Raw genomic sequence first — 5,729 nt, 5'->3', positions numbered from 1 at the left:
GAAGAATGACTTCTGAGTTGCTGCTAAATCTGCTCCAAAGCTACAGAGGATAAAGGAGACTCTGAGCTCTAGTCTCTCATTTATACACACACACACACACTCACACAAAGCACCACGGCCAGATTGCCACCTTGACAAGGCAGGTGGGTTATAATCATCACCTCATCTTGTGGGTCCTGTCTGTCAGAGGCCCTGTTTCATAATCTAGTTTTGAGACATTTAATGTTAGTTTTCATTGTGCCGACATGAAGCATGTGCCTTAATGAGTTATATTCAATCAAACTGTTTCAAACTAACTGAAGGAGGAAACCGAAGGAAACCGAAAACCAGGAAGTACACCATCATAGGAGTACTGCTTGTGTTTCTTGGTCTCAGTGATGGGAGCTTGGAGGTGGATCAGGAGATCAAAAGCTGCCAGACAATTTTCTGTTATTTTTTGTGTTGAGGTCCCCTATCAGGTTAACCCTACCATGAAAAACGCGACACAAACGTAATGGCTTGTGCAGTGTTTGTAAACCTCTTCTGACCTGTGACCACCTAAAAATGAAGCCATGTGTATTTGGGACCCCTCTCATAGGTTAAGGCCTCATTATCAACATGAGCTGTCAACACCTCAAACAAAGAGTTATCGTGCTTCTCTTGCTTTATATTTAAGATTTTTAGAGCCATGTAGTGGTGAAAATACCCAGGATCTCAAAGGAAGAGGATACACAGTAAAATACAATGTGTGTTGTATACATTTGTTTCCTTTCTGGTGCCTTTATTCATTTTGTTTGGCTTGAAATTTGACAGCATTTGTAATAGACTAAAGTGCTGACACTGAGAAGTGAAGTATTAGCTCATTGTTATCTTCGTTTCATTTCATCAAAACCTTTGGTTTTGCGCAGTACGTTGTGACTAGATCGCCCGAAGAACTGGTAATGTGCTACTCCGCCCGCACGTGACACGCACAACTCAGTAATCCAACGCACCCTTCAAAAAAAGGCGGCCCACCTGAACGAGTTAGCCGTTTTCGTCTGTCACGTAGCTGCTATTCTGTGTTAGCTAGCTGTTTAAACTCTACGTCTGCTGCTGCTCAGGTAGCATATCACAAACAAGCTAACCTGTTGTTAAAAAGCCTTTTGTCAAGTGAGCTCAGTTTTTGTCCTGAATTTTCTTCGTGGAAGCTGGAAGAAGAGAAGAATCTCTAGCACCAAGTACCAGACAACTCACTAAGCTAGGTATGTGTTGCTAGTGCAGCTCCTGTATGCTAACTGTATATGCTGAGATGTGTTGTTTCTGCTCTGTTGTACCTGCCAGTGTCAGCCAGAGGCTGCTGTTGAGCCGTTGTTCTGCAGTTTACACTGCTCTCTTGATTGTCATCTGCTGCTCATCAACACAGCACAACATTTTATTGGAAAAGATGTTTTCCAGACCATGGAGTATTGACCTTTGTCACAGCAGGAACAGCTCAGGTGTAATCAACAACAGATGGCTGCATTCCCTTCCCATAGTCAGTTCTATGGTCCGCTTATGCCTAATAAGCGTTTCAATTAAAATGTTTCCTTTTTCAATGCCAAATTTTATTTTAATGCCAAAATTTAAAGTTACTGCTTCTCTTCTACCCTTCTATTGCTGCATTAATGTGCCTAGAGTCAGGCTCTGTATGATAAATGGTTTTGTTGCTTGCAGTGATGAATGAGGTTAGTCTGGGCGGGAAATCTAATCTTGTTGCCTCATTTCTACTGCGTGGCACAGCTCTGCTTGACTCGACCCATTGGATCTTTTCTTTCTTTTTCAGTTTTGGATAGTACCTGCTCCTTTTTTTGGCATCACCTGTGTCGAGGTTCCATCAAGCTGAGCCAATAAGGTGAAAGGTAGTGTGAAAATACTGCAGACTAATAATTGGTTGAGGAGAATCGACACTCTCTGATGTTAGATTTTCCAAACTCTCCTGTTTTTTTGTTTTTGTTTTGTCTTTTGTCTTGCTGCCTTCAGCCTTTTCTGAAACAAGGTTTGTCTCCTCGCTGTCACAAACAACCACACGCACAGCATCGAGAACACAATCTATTCAATATCCCCCGTTGTTCCTGTGTTTGGGTCGCGTGGAAGAGATGTCACGTGTTTCACGTGGTGATGCTATGACCATCAGCTAACAATCCTGCCTACGTTGAGGGGGCACTATCTGCATCTATCGAGAAAAGGACCAAAATGTACTGAAAAAGAGTTGAGTCGAGACGTACTGTGCAGTGGGAACATGTCTTGTTTGGTAAAACTGTTGATCTTGAATGGACAAATTTGCAGCTTCGACAATACAGTCTTTGCAGTCTATTTAAAAGTTAATGCTGTACTATCTATTTTGCTCTGCTGCGCTGCCTGTTTACACACTCCTCTATAAGACTTCTGCACACACATGCTGCTGCTGCTTTCGTTGCTCACATTTCATTTCATTCCATTTAAAGTCCCATTTTAGCTCCACTATTTGCCTGTGAGCTCTGAGACTCAGAAGTTTCTCACTTAGGCCTGTCTTTTATCATCACTCCCCAGTCTCCGCTGTGCTGAAAATCGTGTATGCTTGCAGGGAGGGATGACAAACCTATGTGAATGCACTTTCTGTGTTCACACTATTAATCTGTTGTGCATGAGCTGGTTGTATGAACTGAAGTTGAAACATGAAAATGACATCAAAAATCGGTTCGTATGGCAATAATATTGATTGCATCTTGTCTTTGACCCTAACAAAACAATCAGTCACGCTTGTGTGCGTGTGTGTATTCCACATCTTTTTGAAACCATTCTTTTGAAATCTATTGTGTTCCCAGATAATCGTGACAAGCTTTGTGGTGGTGGTGGAGGGGGGGCATGATCCCATTCTGCTGCTGTTGGATGAATAAGCACAGATGTCAACCTTTTCACTGTGACTCTCACCTTGTCCACTCATTAGTAATGAAAACAGTTGCCTTTTGTTTCACGTTGAATATTTCTTCATAGGAACAAAGGCACAATTCACATTCATCCTGTGAAGCAGATCTTGGCAGATAAAGCCAGGCCAGCGCTGTCGTGCTCTGACCTTGTTGGCCTGACTCTCTCACAGTGTTGGGCTGGCTGACTGCCACGCAGTCCCCAATAATGAAGCAGAGCGTGAAAAGAGCCACTGCCTTGCTACTGGGAAGTTTACCTGGGTCTCTTAGCTGATGTTACGTTCTTTCCAGGTGGAGGTAAACTAGTGCTCATTGCCTCAACTTTGCTCTATTTATCCTTTGGCTGCACCAGGACAGACTTTAGAGCCTTCCTCTTCCTGTCAAGTGTCTGGTAGGTGAGAAACTTGTGAACTGAAGAGGCAGACGTCTATTATCAGGGTTCTGACCTGCCCCAGCCCCTCTTCACTCCCCTCTTTCTTCCGAGCGGGATGGAGTGACAGCTTGTCACTGTGGGTGCTCCACAATACGGCTCAGACCCCCCGACTATTGTGGAGCTCAGAAAAAGCATCAAGGTCTTCCTCTCTCTTCGTTCACTCTTTTCTCTCTCTTTTCAAAGCAGAGAATCAATCAGCTGTACACACATACACACTCACACATACACACACACACGCACAACTCACTTCTTTTCCATCTGTCTATTCAGCAGCCAGTGATCATTTAGACTTGACATGTATTGTGAAAAACTGAGCTGCTCTGCCTCTTTCTTCTTCTCTTTCTTTCACTCCCTTTCTCTTTCAACTGTCTGTCATTAATGTCCAGGTCTTACAATATACGAACAGAGGAGAAGAAGAAAGCGAAGAGTGAGGGATGAAGTGATGGATGGGAGGATAAGCACTCAGTGTCCTTTCTTTAAAGATTTGTTATTGTACAGTACTGTCTCCCAGTCATTTTTGGTTGGTGTTTCAGTCTGAAAGCCCGTCCACGTGCTCTTTTGTATGGGAAAGCAATAAGGCCCCATTGAATGAAGCTGAATGGACCTGCCATCCTTAGGGGCTGAGGCCTGAGGACTCCTATTCTTTAGCCCCCAATCTAATTGGAGCTGAAATGAAATGGAGGTTTCTTATGAAAATAGGCTTTGTTTGGCCGCAAGGCTGGTAATTCATAAACAATAAGCAGGGCTCCATTGTGTAGATAATAATATATTCATGCTGCTGGAGATGGGGAGAAGGCAAAGCGAAGGCTGAGGATATATAAGGAGGATAGGCAGAGACAGGGATGGAGAGTGGAGGGATAAGAGGAAGGGGAGGAGGAAGACTAGGGGCTAATAGCAAATAGTGTGTCAAAGAAGATTGGTAATGGTTGGGTAGAGGCAGAGAGTGAAAGGACTAAAAGTGGGTAGGAGTGAAAACGGAGTGGGAGTTAGGTGTAAAAATGACGGGAAAAGGAGGAGTAGATGATAGGAAGGATAAGAATGAGGCGAGGAGGGCGGGAGATTGGGAAATGGTTTTGAGTACCTCTGAGCCTACAGGTGACTGGTCGGGCAGCAGTGGGGGGAGAAGGCAAGTGAGTGAGAGTGTCATAAAAATGGAATAGGTTTGCACGGTGCAAATCTAGTTGAGAATGGTGGAGCTGATAGAGTGGATTGGTCAAGTGCAGAGATAGAGCAGAGCAAAGCAGTCAGCGTCTAACAGGCGAGGGGGGAAGAGGAGAGAGGAGGGGAGACCAGTGTGTCTGCGGTGGTATAAAGCTGACAGGAGTGCATTCACCGCCTGGAGACACGCTGGGTGGCTGAGAAAAACAGGTGAGCTTTCATGCCACTTTGATGCATCCGTCTGTCTAGATTATCTCTTACCGTTACCGTCCGTCATCGCACAGGTCAAGGCTGCTCCTGTGAGATGATACTGAGTCTACACGCTCTGAAAGAAGAGTTTCCCTGGTCGACATTCTCAAACAGCGGGACCAAAAGCATACTGGACTTTAAGTGTTCTGTGGAGTGCTGGACTGACTGAGGGAGGGGGACCTTGCTTCCTGCTTGTTACAGTTCATGTTACAGGCTTTTTACCATTACATTGGTGAGTGATTCTTCCAAAACTGTAGGACTGGAGACACCTCTTCTTCTGGATACCTCAAGAAAACACTTCCCCTGTGCTGCAACATTGACTTCCAATTTTTATCTTAAATTTTTTTTTTTTGACTCACAGCATATCCTGGACAGAGTTTTGTGACAGTGGAGGGAGAGGATGTTGAGGACATGAATGCAAAACTGAAATTGTAAGAACCTTGATTTCACTGCCTAAGAGATAGAGGGCTTAACTGATGGTGAGTAAATCTGAAATGGTGCTTTTTTTGGGTGAACTTAAACTGAGTTTGTGTGACTGTCTGAGTGTGTCAGGGGTGTGTGCATGCTCCTGCACAGACAGGAGAGCTTTGATCTACATGTGCACCCAGTGTGGAGGAAAGAAAAAAAAAAACAAATTCAAGTGTGATGTCAAGTGTGAGAAGTATTCCACATAGTTTAGTTGGGGTCCAAAGTCCGTGCCAATTCAATGTTATTCTGTTTGCACAACTTTGAAGCATTGAAGGAGTCCCTGAGGTATGCACAATATCAAACGGACTGTAAACTCAGAATGGCAGGCTTTATATGATAATACTGAACTTTTTCAACAGTGCAGCGTGCATGTATGTGTATGTGCGTGTGAAGGCTTCTGCCTCACTGTGAATGCATTGCCGGATTTGGAAGATTAAGTTCAGTGCAGAATACCTTGTTATGCAACTAGTCACAATGTTACAGAAGAGTTATAACTTTGTATCATGTACAACACACATCAG

This window comes from Chelmon rostratus, chromosome 13 (assembly GCF_017976325.1).
Source record: "Chelmon rostratus isolate fCheRos1 chromosome 13, fCheRos1.pri, whole genome shotgun sequence".
Lineage (NCBI taxonomy): Eukaryota > Metazoa > Chordata > Actinopteri > Chaetodontiformes > Chaetodontidae > Chelmon > Chelmon rostratus.
The sequence above is the reverse complement of the archived record's forward strand: the minus strand, read 5'-3'. Positions refer to the sequence as shown.